Raw genomic sequence first — 16,958 nt, forward strand, 5'->3', positions numbered from 1 at the left:
TCACAGCAGAAATAAATGAAATAGAAATGAATAAAACAATAGCAAAGATCAATAAAACTAAAAGCTGGTTCTTTGAGAAGATAAAATTGATAAACCCTTAGCCAGACTCATAAGAAAAGAAGGGAGGATGCAAATCAATAAAATTAGAAATGAAAAAGGAGAAATCACAACTGACACTGCTGAAATACAAAGGATTGTAAGAGACTACTACAAACAACTATATGCCAATAAAATGGACAGCCACGAAGAAATGGACAAACTCTGGGAAAGGTAAAATTTTCCAAGACTGAACCAGAAAGAATTAGAAAATAACAGACCTATCACAAGTAATTAAATTGAAACTGTAATTAAAAATCTTCCAACAAAAGTCCAGGACCAGATGGCTTCACAGGCAAATTCTATCAAACATTTAGAGAAGAGCTAACACTGATCCTTCTCAAACTCTTCCAAAAAATTGCAGAGGGAGAAACACTCCCAAATTCATTCTACAAAGCTACCATCACCCTGATACCAAAACCAGAAAAAGATATCACAAAAAAAGAAAATTATAGACCAATATCACTGATGAACATAGATGCAAAAATCCTGAACAAAATACTAGCAAACAGAATCCAACAGCACATTAAAAGGATCATACACCATGATCAAGTGGGATTTATCCCAGGGATGCAAGAATTCTTCAATACATGCAAATCAATCCATGTGATACACCACATTAACAAATTAAGCAATAAAAACCATATGATAATCTCAATAGATGCAGAAAAAGCTTTTGACAAAATTCAACACCCATTTAAGATAAAAACTCTCCAGAAAATGGGCATAGAGGGAAACTACCTCAACATAATAAAGGCCATATATGACAAACCCACAGCGAGCATCATACTCAATGGTGAAAAACTGAAAGAGTTTCCACTAGAATCAGGAACAAGACAAGATGTCTACTCTTGCCACTCTTATTCAACATAGTTTTGGAAGTCCTAGCCACAGCAATCAGAGAAGAAAAAGAACTAAAAGGAATGCAAATTGGAAAAGAAGAAGCAAAACTGTCACTATTTGCCAATGATGTGATACTATATATAGAAAATCCTAAAGATGCTACCAGAAAACTACTAGAACTAATCAATGAATTTGGTAAGGTTGCAGGATACAAAATTAATGCACAGAAATTTCTGGCAATCCTATACACCAACAATGAAAAATCAAACACTCCCATTTACCATTGCAACAAAAAGAATAAAATACCTAGGAATAAACCTGCCTAAGGAGGCGAAAGACTTGTACTCAGAAAACTACAAAACACTGATGAAAGAAATCAAAGATGACATAAACAGATGAAGAAATGTACCATGTTCTTGGATTGGAAGAATCAATATTTTGAAAATAACTATACTACCGAAAGCAATGTACAGATTCAATGCAATCCCTATCAAACTACCAATGGCATTCTTCACAGAATTAGAATTTTAAAATCTTACAATTCGTATGGAAACACAAAATAACCCGAATAGCCAAAGCAATCTTGAGAAAGGAAAACAGAGTTGGAGGAATCAGGCTCTCCGACTTCAATCTATACCACAAAGCTACAGTAATCAAGACAGTATGGTACTGGCACAAAAACAGAAATATAGATCAATGGTACAGGATAGAATGCCCAGAGATAAACCCACGCACATATGGGCACCTAATTTACGACAAAGGAGGCAAGAACATACAATGGAGAAAAGACAGCCTCTTCAATAAGTGGTGCTGGGAAAACTGGACAGCTACGTGTAAAAGAATGAAATTAGAACACTACCTAACACCATATGTAAAAATAAACTCAAAATGGATTAAAGACTTAAATGTAAGACCAGACACTATAAAACTTCTGGAGGAAAACATAGGAAAAACACTCTTTGACATAAACCACAGGACGATCATTTTTGACCCACCTCCTAGAGTAACAGAAATAAAAACAAAAATAAACAAATGGGACTTAATTAAACTTAAAAGCTTTTGCACAGCAAAGAAAACCATAAACGAGACAAAAAGACAACCCTCAGAATGGGAGAAATATTTACAAATGAAACAACAGACAAAGGATTAATCTCCAAAATATACAAATAGCTCATGGAGCTCAGTATCAAAAAAACAAATAATCCATTTAAAAAATGGGCAGATGACCTACATAGACATTTCACCAAGGATGACATACAGATGGCATGGCCAAGAGGCACATGAAAAGATGCTCAACATCACTAATTATTAGAGAAATGCAAATCAAAACTACAATGAGGTATCACCTCACGCCGGTCAGAATCTCCATCATCAAAAAAGCTAGAAACAATAAATGCTGGAAAGGGTGTGGGGAAAAGGAACCCTCCTACACTGTTGGTGGGAATGTAAATTGATACAGCCACTATGGAAAACAGTACAGAGGTTCCTTAAAAAACTAAAAATAGAATTACCATACGACCCAGCAATCCCACTGCTGGGCATATACCCTGAGAAAACCGTAATTCAAAAAGAGACATGCAGGCTTCCCTGGTGGCGCAGTGGTTGAGAATCTGCCTGCCAATGCAGGGGACACGGGTTCGAGCCCTGGTCTGGGAAGATCCCACATGCCGTGGAGCAACTAAGCCCGTGTGCCACAACTACTGAGCTTCCGCGTCTGGAGCCTGTGCTCCTCAACGAGAGGCTGCGATAGTGAGAGGCCTGCGCACCGCGATGAAGAGTAGCCCCTGCTTGCCGCAACTAGAGAAAGCCCTTGCACAGAAACGAAGACCCAACACAGCCAAAAAATAAATAAATAAAGTGAAATTCTTTAAAAAAAAAAAATTAAAACAAAAAAAGAGACATGCACCACAATGTTCATTGCAGCATTATTTACGATAGACAGGACATGGAACCAACGTAGATGTCTATCGAAAGATGAATGGATGAAGAAGATGTGGCACATATATACAATGGAATATTACTTAGCCATAAAAAGAAACGAAATTGAGTTATTTGTGTGAGGTAGATGGACCTAGAGTCTGTCATACAGAGTGAAGTAAGTCAGAAAGAGAAAAACAAATACCACATGCTAACGCATATATATGGAATCCAAAAAAAAAATGGTACTGATGAACCTAGTTGCAGGGCAGGAATAAAGATGTAGACATTAAGAATGGTCTTGAGGACACAGGGTGGGAGGGGGAAGCTGGGGCTAAGTGAGAGTAGCATCGACATATATACACTACTGAATGTAAAATAGTTGGCTGGTGGGAAGCAGCAGCATAGCACAGGCAGATGGGCTCGGTGCTTTGAGATGACCTAGAGGGGTGGGATAGGGAGGATGGAGGGAGGCTCAAGAGGGAGGGGATATGGGGACATGTGTATGCATATGGCTGATTTGCTTTGTTGTGCAACAGAAATTAACACGGTATTGTGAAGCAATTACACTCCAATAAAGATCTATTAAAAAAAAAAGGAGCATATGAACTGTAAAGGTGTTCCAAAATTAGAAATTAGAGATTTTTACAGGTTACTGGGAGTTCACGAGTCCACATTTCATGCTTTAATGTAATAAAAGTCTCCAAATGAGGCACTATCTTTCATATTCATAGCAACAGATGGCATACTAGTTTAGAATTTTTAAGTTGTGAATTGTATCACACTTATTAGTAAAAATAGAAAAATGGATGTTACAGGAAGAGTGGATGGTGTGAAAGGGTGGTATCATGAGGCATGAACCACAGTGACTGTGAGGTGAGACAGGACTGCTAGGCAGTTTGCATCTCTCTTTGTGAATATCAGTGTGACCTCTGAACCCCACGAGGTGTCTGCCCTGTGGTTCTTGTGGTATGTGAAGCAGTGTGGAGGCACCACTCGGATATTCTCCATTACAAGCGGGACCAGGAACGGAAGTCTGTAGACGGATCTGGTCAAGTAAGCGAGCGGATAATGCACCTCCTCGGGGACAGAGTGAAGCTGGGGTGTCCTGTCACCTATGTGGACCAGTCGGGTGACAACATCATGATAGAGATGTTGGATCATCAACTTTATGAGTGCCGATACGTGATTAGCGCCATCCCTCCAACTTTGACTGCCAAGATACACTTCAGACCAGAGCTTCCTTCAGAGAGAAATCAGTGAATCCAGCGACTTCCAATGGGGTCTATCATTAAGTGCATGATGTATTACAAGGAAGCCTTTTGGAAGAAAAAGTATTACTGCGGCTGTATGATCATCGAAGATGAGGAAGCTCCGATTTCAATAACCCTGGATGACACCAAGCCAGATGGATCGCTGCCCGCCCTCATGGGCTTCATCCTTGCTCGAAAAGCTGACCGCCTTGCTGAGGTCCATAAAGAACTAAGGAAGAGGAAAATCTGTGAGCTGTAGGCCAAAGGGCTAGGATCCCAAGAAGCTTTACAACCGGTGCGCTATGAAGAGAAGAACTGGTGTGAGGAGTAGTACTCCGGGGGCTGCTACGCTGCCTACTTTCCCCCTGGGATCATGACTCAGTACGGAACGGTGATCCGCCAGCCCGTAGGCAGGATTTACTTTGCTGGCATGGAGACTGCCACATAGTGGAGCGGTTACGTGCAAGGAGCAGTAGAGGCCGGAGAACGGGCAGCTAGAGAGGTCTTGAATGCTTTGGGGAAGGTGGCAAAGAAAGACATATGGGTCCAAGAACCTGAATCAGAGGATGTTCCAGCTGTAGAAATCACCCACACCTTCTGGGAGAGGAACCTGCCTCCCGTGACAGGCCTGCTGCTGAAGATCATTGGATTTTCTACATCGGTAACTGCCCTGTGGTTTGTGGTGTACAAATTCAGGCTGCCAACCCGATCCTGAAGTTTCGGCTTCATGCCTTCTGCTTACTCTTTCCCAGCATCATCAAAAGCAAAATGTTGACAAACTTAAAGGCTGTGTCATCGGATCATCTTTAAGTGCACTGATTTAACCCCTCAGTTTAATCTCGGTGTATCACCTCCTTAATTTCCGTAAGATCAAGCTCCATCTTGTGATTTGTCTGTAGACCAGCTCGTGATGACTGGTAGGAAATTACCTTGTGATCAATTTCTTAATTTCAAGAAGTTAAAGCTGACGTGCTCATAAGAAAAAAAAAATAGAAAAACACTCAAGTTTTATAATTCTAGTATTCCTTTTATTTTCAATCCCAGTGAAATGGAAATAACATTAAGCTGGAGTGAAAGGATGAATTTTCCTTTACCTTCTAAGAATAACATAGCAGTGACCAGCCTGGGTTTGCTCATTACTCTGATTCTGTTACCATAAAATAGAACAGTGTTTTTGACTCATTTTGCATCATTAGAAATGGAAAACTTTTAGAGGCAAAGAGGCATTTAGTATGATTTCATATTAGATGTAAGTCCATAACTATGTATCTAAAACCATCAACATCAACATCACACTCATTACCAAGCATTTGTTTAAATAGAGAGTAGAATTCAAGGACAGGGAATAGCATGTACCCCTCCTGCCTAGGGATTGATGTTTGAGTGATGAGTGGCAGGAAGTAATATAATGTAGTATGTTCTAAGAACCTATAAGAAGAGATATTGGAAATAAGTACTATAATTAAAGGTAGTGGCTGAGATTTAAAGAAAATAAATTTGGGACTTCCCTGGTGGTTCAGTGGTTAAGAATCCACCTTCCAATGCAGGGGACGTAGGTTCGATCCCCGGTCAGGGAACTAAGATCCCACATGCCGCGGGGCAACTAAGCCTGCATGCTCTAGAGCCCATGTGCCACAACTAGAGAGCCTGCGTGCTGCAACTACTGAGCCCGCACGCTCTGGAGTCCGAGTGCCACAACTAGAGAGCCTGCGCGCTGCAACTACTGAGCCTGTGTGCTCTACAGCCCATGTGCCGCGACAAAGATCCTGCGTGCCACAACTAAGACCCAACACAGCCAAATAAATAAATAAATAAATAAATAATTTAAAGAAAGAAAATAAATTTGCTCTTTGGTTGTATATTATACAACATTTATTTTGCATTAGTTAAATAGGGCCCTCCAAATGACCTTATCTTAAACTTTTTGGAACTGTACACCATTCAAGGTGAAAAGCAGGCTTCTTAGAAAGGAGGTTTATTTTCTCTTTAACATCATTTACCCTCAGAGTTGTTGGTGTAAACTTGCTATTCTTCTTTGGGTAGAAACCAAAGACATATATATATATAATTTCACTAAGTTTGCCATAGGATTATTACTTTCATCAGTAAGATGCTATAACGCTATATAAATGAACTATTGTAGAGTTCTTGTGAGGCTGAAGCAGTTTGGTTTCACAACAGGATTAGGCAGTTTACAGAAATATCAAACATTTAAAAATAGGGCAGAAATGTATGCTCAGTGCAGAGTTTCCTAAAATGTTTTCTATGGAATGCTAATTCTGAGGGGTGTTGACAGTTCTATATAGTTCTAAAAAGCCCAGTGGCTAATTTAATTTGGGAAATGCTGGGTTAAAGACTACAGGACTTCTCAGAACCTTTAATTTGCTAATATGCATTGAAAACTCTCAAGAAGGAACTTTTATAACATGCTTTATTTTAAAATGTATATTAAATTCATTTAACCAATGAACTCTTTTTCTTTTCTTTTCGCAATATCCCTAGGGACTGGAGTTCTATGGCGAATATTTGAATCACACTGGCATCAAAGTTAGATATAGAAGCTCTGGAATTAGACAAACTAGCAAGTCATTTTACCTCTCTGAGCCCTGGGTTCTCACCTATACATTAAGAAGAATAATTCCTACCTAATGGGAATATTAGAGATTGCCAGTTCATGTAAAGAACATAGCTTATTATAAGCAGTAAAAATGCTGACTTATCAAAACCGCATTAATTGGAGAAGCAGAGATCACAAACGCAGCCACTGTAATTCTTTGGCAGAATGTACAACAAGCCTAGAAAACTGGGCAGTATGTCACCAAAGACAACTGTGAAGCAATAGGAAAAATCCGAACCGTTTTATATTAAAATGTAAATTTTGCATTGGTTTATGATTCATAATTCGATCCCATAATTGAGTCACTACTTATTAAACTGAGGATTTTCATATACGTTATCTCATTTAATCTTCATAAAAAACTAAGACCCAAATGCAGCCAAAAATAAACAAATAAATATTAAAAAAAATTCTCAAAGTGATAAAAGTATAGAGATGGAGAACAGATTAGTGGTTGGCAGAGGACAGAGACTTGGGGTGTGGGAAGGGGGTGGTTAGGAGAGAGGGGCACAGACACAAAGAGGCAGCGCAAAGGGGTTCTTTTCTGGTGATGGAACGGTTCTGTGTCTTGATTGTGGTGATCATTATGTGAATCTATACATGGTATGAAATGGCACAGATCTATATACACCCACACACACCCACATCAATACAGGTTAAAAAATGATGGAAACTGAGTAAGGCCTATAGTCCAGTTAATGGTAATACACTAATGTTGATTTCCTGGTTTTGATATTGCACTACATCACTATATATTGTCCTATAATTGTGATGTCATACTATAGCTATACTTCTGATATCATAATTTGGGGAAGTAGGTTGAAGGCTACGTGGGACTCTATCTTTTTGCAACTTCTTGTGAATCTACATTTCAAAATACATAAGTTAAAAAAAAAGTGCATGTGGGATGAGAGGGATTATTGCCACCATCTTGGAGACAAGTTACATAGTCCTACAGCTAAGTGAGTAAACAGTAGCACAGAGACTGAGAACCCGGGCTCTTGGAGCCAACAAACAAGAGCTGTGACCCTGGATGATCTGCCCGTGTCTGGTTGAGAGGACGGGGCAGGCCCCAGACGTGGTTTGGTGGGACTGTCAAGGCGCCAACTCCATTAACTCAGGCTCAGGATGTAGTGTCTGTCTTTGAGGGTGAAGAGTCTACTAGAATGGGTAATTAACTGACAAAAATTAAAGGAAAATGTAGACAGAGACCCCATCCTGAAAATGAGGCCAAACTGGAGAAGGGAATGGGTAGCCTGAGATTCGGCAGACCCCAGGAGCTTTGGTGGCAGAGGGAATCTGAGCCAGTGGGTCCTGTGCTGTGTGACTCATCACCAAGTCCTGCAGCGTGGGGCCCAGAGGCAGGTAAAATGCACAGACTGTAGAAAGAGCCCTGGATCTCGGACGGACCCCTCGCGGGGAGGCACTAGAGAATGCAGACAGAAATCAAGCGAGGGTCAAAGCACGAAGAGAATTAGGGCACTTTCTCTTCCAAAGAATCCTAGGTTTCACCTCCTTTCCTTTACCATTGCATTTCTTAAACATGTTTCCAATTTGGAAATGACTGCAAAGCACTGTACTTCTTTTTATAGAACTGAGATACTGCTTTACCAAGATTAAGGTTACACTTAGGCAAAATCAAACCACGTATGGTGACCTGAAGTCATTCTGTTTCTTTGGACAGAGGGAGGGTTTTGAGTGTCAATGTGCTTCACGGACACTGTCAATGCTTCTTTGAACGAGAAAGAGCTTTTAAAATAATTGCAACGCAATGCCCCCAAAAAGCTATGTCAATACATTTACGTAACTGGACTTAAAAATTTCCCTGACCAAGTAGGTTTCTTGTTCACTTTCCAAGATAGTAAACCATAGTGTTACCTGCTCTTTCCTTCCATCCCTGCCCCCCAGGAGATGGGGCTAGGCCAACAGGTTGAGCGTGTGTTCTCATTAATTGTAAATGGTCATGTGGGGCTTCCCTGATGGTGCAGTGGTTGAGAATCCGCCTGCCAATGCAGTGGACATGGGTTTGAGCCCTGCTCCGGGAAGATCCCACATGCCGTGGAGCAACTAAGCCCGTGCGCCACAACTACTGAGCCTGCGCTCTAGAGCTCGTGAGCCACAACTACTGAGCCTGCGTGCCGCAACTACTGAAGCCCATGCACCTAGAGCCCGTGCTCCGTGATGAGAAGCCACCGCAATGAGAATCCCGTGCACCGCAACGAAGAGTAGCCCCCGCTTGCTGCAACTAGAGAAAGCCCGTGCACAGCAGTGAAGACCCAACACAGCCAAAAATAAATAAATAAATTTATTAAAAAAAAATTGCAAACGGTCATGGGAATGAATGCTGGTTGCCTTACTCAGCGTCTCTGCCTTTCCACCACATCCCTGGGAAGAACGTCTTGTACAGCGCCACCTCCATGGCCCTGCAGTTGCCCCAACTCCACACTCCTGCCCACACACAGCTGTGACTCAGTCCCCTACTTGAATGTTAGAAATGTCAGCTACTGGGTACACAGTCCAAATCCTTTCTTAGGACCGAATGTGATCTCTAGTGATAGTCTGGCTTTTACATAGAGGACATTAAAAAAATCAACTCGATAGTCAGTGTTTCCACACAGATGAGAGGCCTGTTTTCATTGGCTGCTGAATAAGCAGTGCTTCCAAATCTCGGGTTTAGTGCAGGACACTATTAAAACACACGCTCTTAGTTAAACAGAACATTTGTGAATAATCATTTTAGTGATAAACGCACTTGTTCAGCTGCCCTTATGACTTTTAAATTTGGCATGTATTTCATATAGATTTTTCCATTAGAACATAACTCCAAGTGGTACCAAACATCACCCTGGCTGTATTTTAACAATGACAGTAGTGGCTACAAAGGCCAGGATTTCAATTAGCAGAAGTTTTTTTTTACACAAACAGGAAAATGATTCTGAATTTAGTTTTACATATTGGATAAGTGTGTTGCATGCAAGCATGAAGTGATGCTTCAGCAGGAAGCCAGGCTGGTGGCACATAGACCAGAAATTAGTGCAAAGAGGTTTAAGTCCAGTTGTTTGACTGTGCTGCAATCTGTTGGCTGGCCTACTATGCCCTCCCCTGCCTAGAACTGCAGTATTCCAACAAGAATCTGGTTAACACTTGTCCCCTATCTCAGTGAGTTGCCATCAAAGTTAGTTTTTCAAAATCGCAAAGCTCTTTGAGCTCTCAAAGCGGGAATTCACTTTTATTTTCTATTCTAAAATAGGCTATTCTTTTTTTTTTATATATATATATATATATATATATATATATATATTTATTTATTTATTTATTTATTTTTGGCTGCGTTGGGTCTTCGTTGCTGCGCGTGGGCTTTTCTCTAGTTGTGGCGAGCGGGGGTTATTCTTCCTTGCTGTGCGCAGGCTTCTCATTGCAGTGGCTTCTCTTGTTGCAGAGCACAGGCTCTAGGCACACGGGCTTCAGTAGTTGTGGCACGTGGGCTCAGTAGTTGTGGCTCGCGGGCTCTCGAGCGCAGGCTCAGTAGTTGTGGCGCACGGGCTTAGTTGCTCCGCGGCATGTGGGATCCTCCCAGACCAGGGCTCAAACCCCTGTCCCCTGCATTGACAGGCAGATTCCCAACCACTGTGCCACCAGGAAAGCCCTAAAATAGGCTATTCTTGGCCCAGGCCCTAGGGCATAGCTAATCTTGCACACCGCATGGCATGTGGGATCTTCGTTCCCCGACTAGGGACCGAACCCCTCCCCCCTGCATTGGAAGCTCAAAGTCTTAACCACTGGACCACCAGGGAAGTCCCAGGGCATAGCTCAGAGTGCCCCCTCACACACATCTGTTAGGTTACCCTGATTCCTCTGTAGAAAGCACAGCCTTGACCAGGGGTACTGGAAACCCTCAGGAGACAGCCAGTATTGTAAACTCGCTATCTGAAGAACCAAAACTATTTCTTATGGCAAAAGGAGAGCTCGGCAGATAATTTTTATTAGGAAAAATATATGCCTAAGAATTGTGCCTCATTTTATATCTGACTCTGAGTCTTGGTTTCATGACTCTTGGCTATGAATCATCTTGTGATACTTTAAAAAAACATTTCCGTGACTACGTATTGCCAGGCTCTGCTGATCAATGCATGTTTTAATCGAAGAGAAAATATGGATTTTGTGTATGTTCTGAACATCAGCAGGGAATCAAACTTTGTTCTGAGCATTGAGTAAAGATTTTAGTGACCAAGCAGGGATTGGACCGCCTTCATTCACACAACCTTCAACACAGTAACTTTTACTTTGGCCTAACTCCACCCAGAAGATATTTATAGTCAGCAGTACAATTTGTAGGCTAGAGCCAGTGTTGGACATTTTGGCTGGATAATATAGCAATGCCATCTTTGTCGCTATCGAGGTGGTGACATTCCACAGGTGACTTTGCAATTGATCTTGTGGTGAATGTGCGGGCCAGTCATCACAAAGTACTGATGATATGGTAAGTGATACAAAACAGCAATTTACAACTACCAGTGTATGCTCACACACACTAGATTGTCAATGATGGCTTGACTTTTCGGAAAACATCCTCTTGATGGCAAGTCCCTCACTAAGACACATGTGAGGGGATTAGGTGTTTCAGCAACACTTAATATGGGTGAAAAACATGGCAGAACCCCAGGAAGGCTAAAGCTCTTAGCTGCAGCATGAGGACTGCAGGTGGTCTCCTTGCCTTAATTAAGGCCGGAAGCACTGATGATGTGGCTTAAAAAGAAGACCGACACCTGAAGTGATGTATGATGTAGGGATCTAGACCTTCCTACAAAGAACCACTTGCTTCCCCAGTGGCTTTATGTCACATCCCTTAAAATGTCAAGTGGAAGCTTCCGGCCACATTTACTGAACACCGAGATCTCAGTGCACAGTGGTAACGGCAGTTTTGGCAAAAGGCCTCAATAGAAAACCCTGGAAACTCAAGGGAGCCAGCAGCCTGGAGTGTTTGGACTCTCTAAGGAAGTATTCAGAGAGGCTGTTGCCTTGAGCAGGGACTTGAGGATACGGGGAGCGGGAGGGGTGAGATGTGACAGGGTGAGAGAGTGGCATGGACTTATATACACTACCAAATGTAAAATAGATAGCTAGTGGGAAGCAGCCGCATAGCACAGGGAGATCAGCTTGGTGCTTTGTGACCACCTAGAGGGGTGGGATAGGGAGGGTGGGAGGGAGACGCAAGAGGGAAGAGATATGGGGATATATGTATATGTATATGTATAACTGATTCACTTTGTTATAAAGCAGAAACTAACACACCATTGTAAAGCAATTATACTCCAATAAAGATGTTAAAAAAAAAAAGACTCTGCCCGCTTCTCACTGGGCCAGTGTGATAAGGGCTGCTCGTACCCTGCGGGGCCGCTCGCCTTGGGAGAGGGGAGTAGAAACCTGCACTTAGTCACACGCTCTTTCTGAGCCACACGGAGCTGCGGGGGTGGGGTGGGGTGGGGTGGGGTGGGGGCAGGAGGGCACTCAGACAAGATCAAGCTCGCTAAGCCTTTCCTGCGCTTGCGGACACCTACGAGCACTGCTACAAATTGCGCGGAACCCGAGGCGCCTCTCCCGGCCCCCTCGCGATAGCATCCCGTTCCTCAGCTATCTCACCCCAGGCGAAGTGAAGGGCGAGGATGAGAAGTAGCGTCATCACCACGAGAGACCAGGACGCGCGGGCAAAGTGAAAGGCGTGGTGTTCTCGTGACCGTGGGCTGCCGTTGTCAGGGATGTGAGCAAGGCCCCTATTTACCAACAGCAAGGAGACTTCGAACCGGAACTCTTCCCGAGTTCTGCTTAAACTTGGTTTTTAGTTTCTTGAAACAGTCATGGAATCTACAGCTGAGATAGGGGTATTAATATTCACATAGTGACTTTGCTTTTAAATTGCATCAGAAACTACTGGGAGCTTTCAAAACTTACTGTATGTAATATTCGAGCATAGAATAGGACACTCTATCAGACTGTAAACTTTCCCGTTGGATCTTGCATCTCGTGTGTGTGTGTGTGTGTGTGTGTGTGTGTAACGGTTTCTGTGAGGTCTTTAGCTATGTAGGGCTCATCAGCCGACTTACACTCCAGCGTGGTGAGCAGCAGGGTAAGCCTGTGGTTCCCTTGGATCCAGCAAGGCTATGATTCTGTGGGAACATTTACAGTATCACGTTTGCTGTCTCTCTTCTCCTAAAGGGTGACTGAGGAAAGCGGTGACGTCCCTGGGGCTTTTGCATGAGTCAGGCAGCGCCGCTTGCCTGTGAGCCGCCGGCGGGCTCCAGCCACCAGCCCCTCCCCATCCTGGGAAGCACATCCCTCTTGCTTCCATGCATTCCTTATTCTGCCCTGAAAATTTTTTTTTCCTTAAAAGAGAGAAGGCTCTGTGTGTGTGTGTGTGTGTGTGTGTAGAGAGAGAGAGGGAGATAGAAGAACGGGTGACTTATATGCTTCAAATTCCCTTCCATTTTATAGGGGGGGGGGGGTCGCATGCTATTTCCAAGACAGAGACATTCTATGAGAAACAGGTTTCAATAGAGAGTCCGAAATGACAGGAATGGTTTAAACCCAGCACTGGGGAGAGAATGCTGCCTCCAGGTAACACACATCGAAAACGATTCCAAATGTTTTCTCTGATGCCAGCGGTGCAACCTTCTGGAGAAATCATTTCACACCACCCTCTTCAGCGCACTGAGCGCAGATGTATCCCCCGGCCTCAAAGATCTTGGACCGAAGAGCAGCTGCCCCTGCGGTGCCACCACCCACCACAGGAGGCGCTGCTCCCTGTCCCAAGCCGGCAGGCTCCCAGCAGCAGCCCCTCCTCCACCAGCTCAGTGACCAGTGACAGGCTCCGTGTGACGCAGACCAATACACTCTGCCCGCCGGGACCCAGTTTCCCTGGGTACACAAGCATCCCGTCCTCTTTATTTTCCTCGGGACCCGGTGAATCATCTTTTGTACCGTCTTACATGGTGTGACTCATTTCAGGCTATTTTCTGCCCAGCCTCAGCCCAGTGGCTCGTTTCTGGAGAGGCCCTTCCTCGTCTGTTAAATGTCATGAGTCACTACACCGCACTTGGGAGGAACTCCACGCTCGCTTCACCGGAGCTGAGCGGACTCGAACAATAAGAACAGAGCAAAGAAATGGCCTTTATGTGGGTGAAGCTGCCCAGGCCCCTCCCAGCCTTATTTCAAGACCCTAATTTGCATATTCCTCGATGGTGATGACAGTACTGGGTTTTGCCATTTTGCTCTCTTTGCTTTCATCGGGAGGCACGTGTGAGTCAAACGCAGGCTGAGAAGTCAACATGTGCTTCAAGAACTATTCAAAACACACGTGGCTTTTTGGTGGTCTCTCCTCTTTCCTAATGGCCCCCCCCTTCTGCTCCCTTCTTCCGGTGTTATTTTCTTCCTGTGACATTTCAGAGCAGAAAATATCTTGTAGTTTTTAAATTTTTTAATTTTTTAATTAAAAAAATTTGGGGGGAGGGTATAGTTGATTAACCACGTTGTGTTAGTTTCAGGTGTAGAGCAAAGTGAATCCATTCAAAAAAAATTTTTTAAATTTCTCCTTGCATGCCCTTTCTAATGTCTGACAAAAGTTTTTCCAGTTGGACTTTAACTAGTTTAATCAGAAAAATAAGAGTTTGTCCAGTATACCTACACGGATATTCCTATTCTCTGGAGATTTGTGAACATTTGGGTGTCTCTCTTAATATTAAAGAAGCTCATAATAATTCCTGCTTCCACTGAAGCACCAAGGAGAAGATGCAGAAATGGCTGGTGTCTGGTTCAGGTGCTCTGGGCAGCCTTGGCTGCCCTCAGATGTTGGCTGTGACTCCTGCTGGCCGGGGCTGCCTACAGCCATGGGGCATATGTGGAATCTTCTCGGCAGAACAAAGGCAATCTTTTCCCAATTGTTTGATTTCATTGCTTTCATTTTTCAGGGCAAACTTTCAGGTTTATACAAGGGTAAGACTCAGCTTTTCCTGGATTAGGACATGGACTGTAAAATATTTTGTTGGGTCAGGACATGACATGCCTCAACCTGAGATGCGCTCAGACTGTTGCTCCAGGCCCAAATGCCTCGAAAGTTTAGGTTCTGAAGTGACAGGAAACAGTGGCATCCACGCTGGACGGTCACCTGGTGAGCAAGAGGTCCTAGGTGACCTGAGCAGCGGTTCTGATGATTAGACAGTGTGGCTCTTAGTCGAGTGGCCCTGACAGGTCATCGCTGGCTTCGAGATGCACAGCCACTCCGCAGCTGCAGCCCAGAGAACGTGAGGCATAGCATGCTTTTGCTGTGTGTTTTAAATTAGCTTAGTCAAGCTGTAAATATTTGGGCTAATTTCTAAAAAATGAAATGTCTCTGTCAAAGCCAGAAGACTGGCTTGTGTGATGCAAATTAACTTCTTATGGAGATGGGGTCTGGAAAGCAGGATGGAAATGTGTTTCTAACCCCAGCTGGTCCAATAGGGTGATGGATCATAGGTTAAATTTGCTCTGAGGATTCCTCAGTTACCTCAGATTCCAATGCCTGTCCGTGGAGACGTAGTAACCCCTGTGGAATGCCAACACCAGCCTCGCACAAGCGTCCACATCTCCTGATCCACAGCGCCTCCTGTGAGCCGCTTCGGAACTGATTCCCACCTTCCCCTACTAGAATAATTTGTCTTTCTTTCTGCCGTGCCCTGTGTCTCCATTTCCCTTGTCAATAACAATAGAGACCCTCTATCCCAAGAACTTTTCCTATAGGTGACCTTTCTCTTCCTGGGTTTTCTTTTTTCAATTTTTTAATGAGTACACTTTAACTGCATAGTTTTGAAACACACATAAAGCAAATATGCAGCTGCTCAAGCTCATGCTACTCTGATAAATGCAAATGAAATCAGCAATGAGATGCACTTCAGACTCAAAAGATAAGCGAAATGTTATAGTCAGAAAGTCCTGAGTGATGGCAGAGCAGTGCGCATTCCGGTACCTCCAGGGAGGAGCGCAAATTGCAATATCAGGACTTGGTAAGGTCGAAGAATTGCGCTTAGGCTATGATTGATCCACTTCACTTCTATAAGCTATGAGAAATTCTTGTAGCATGTATATAAGGAGATTATACATATATAATACACACAGACACATATATATAAAATGGCTGATTACAACAGAGTTTGTAAGAAAAAGATTGGAAACAACATAAATGTCCATTCTTCTCTATAGAACAATATAGAAACTAAAATAAGTGAACTAGAGCTTCACATGTTGATATGGATAAATCTCAAAAACATTAAGCCAAAAAAAGCTGAATGAGTGTTATACTGGACATATTTAAATTGTATACACTAATATTTAAATAAAGCTTAAATCTGCAAAAAACAATGTCTAGTACCCTCTTCTTTTCCCATCCCACACCCTTGCACAGCCACCAGTGAACAGTATTACATACGTGGTGTCTCCCCTGGACAGTGCAGAAAGAAGACACGAAGGACGCTATGTAGCCCTGGGCAGGGTGCCATATCTTCCCTCCATGTTGCGGTGGGGTTTGTGGGTTTCTGTCTGCTTATTTATGAGTTTCTCTAGGGGGCTCTCCTCCTCTCCTTCTCTCCATTCTCACCTCCCCTCAGCCTGAATTCTTCCCATGAATCCCTTTTCAGCCCCCAACAAGGGACTATAGTGCATGAATCCTATGGCATTTCTTTCTTTTTTATTTTTTTTTAATCAGAGGATAGTTGCTTTACAATGCTGTGTTAGTTTCTGCTGTACAGCAAAGTGAGTCAGCTATACGTATACACATATCCCCTCTTTTTTGGGTTTCCTTCCCATTTAGGTCACCACAGAGCACTGAGTAGAGTTCCCTGTGCTATAACAGTACGTTCTCATTAGTTATCTATTTTACACATAGTAGTGTATGTATGTCAATCCCAATCTCCCAATTCATCCCCCACCCCTTACCCCTTGGTGTCCATACTTTTGCTTCCTATGGCATTTTTATTTGCCATGGGAGCATATCCATCTGGGGACAGTTCTGTCAGAAAGAAGAAAAGACTGAATAACTATCTCCATCTCAGGGGAATTCAGGGTAGAGAAAAGATAAAGGGTCAGAGTCATGTTTTTTTTTTTCATATTCCCTACTGGATTATAATAAAATTTTGTTAAGATTTTGTTTCTTTCAAAGTGCCTATAATTTTAAAAACTCTATTGATAAGAACTTAACATACATTTCA

The 16,958-nt window shown here is 43.0% G+C and overlaps 1 pseudogene across 1 annotated transcript; it reads left to right on the forward strand.

Moving 5' to 3' along the window:
• The first annotated feature begins 250 nt into the window (after positions 1-250).
• On the forward strand, positions 251-11,807 carry LOC309666563 (amine oxidase [flavin-containing] A pseudogene; annotated as a pseudogene). Its single transcript, XR_014268490.1, has 3 exons — positions 251-270; positions 3,742-9,976; positions 10,382-11,807. The product of XR_014268490.1 is annotated as an amine oxidase [flavin-containing] A pseudogene (transcript).
• The last annotated feature ends 5,151 nt before the right edge of the window (positions 11,808-16,958 follow it).

This window comes from Balaenoptera physalus (genome assembly GCF_965194825.1).
Source record: "Balaenoptera physalus genome assembly, chromosome: 9".
Lineage (NCBI taxonomy): Eukaryota > Metazoa > Chordata > Mammalia > Artiodactyla > Balaenopteridae > Balaenoptera > Balaenoptera physalus.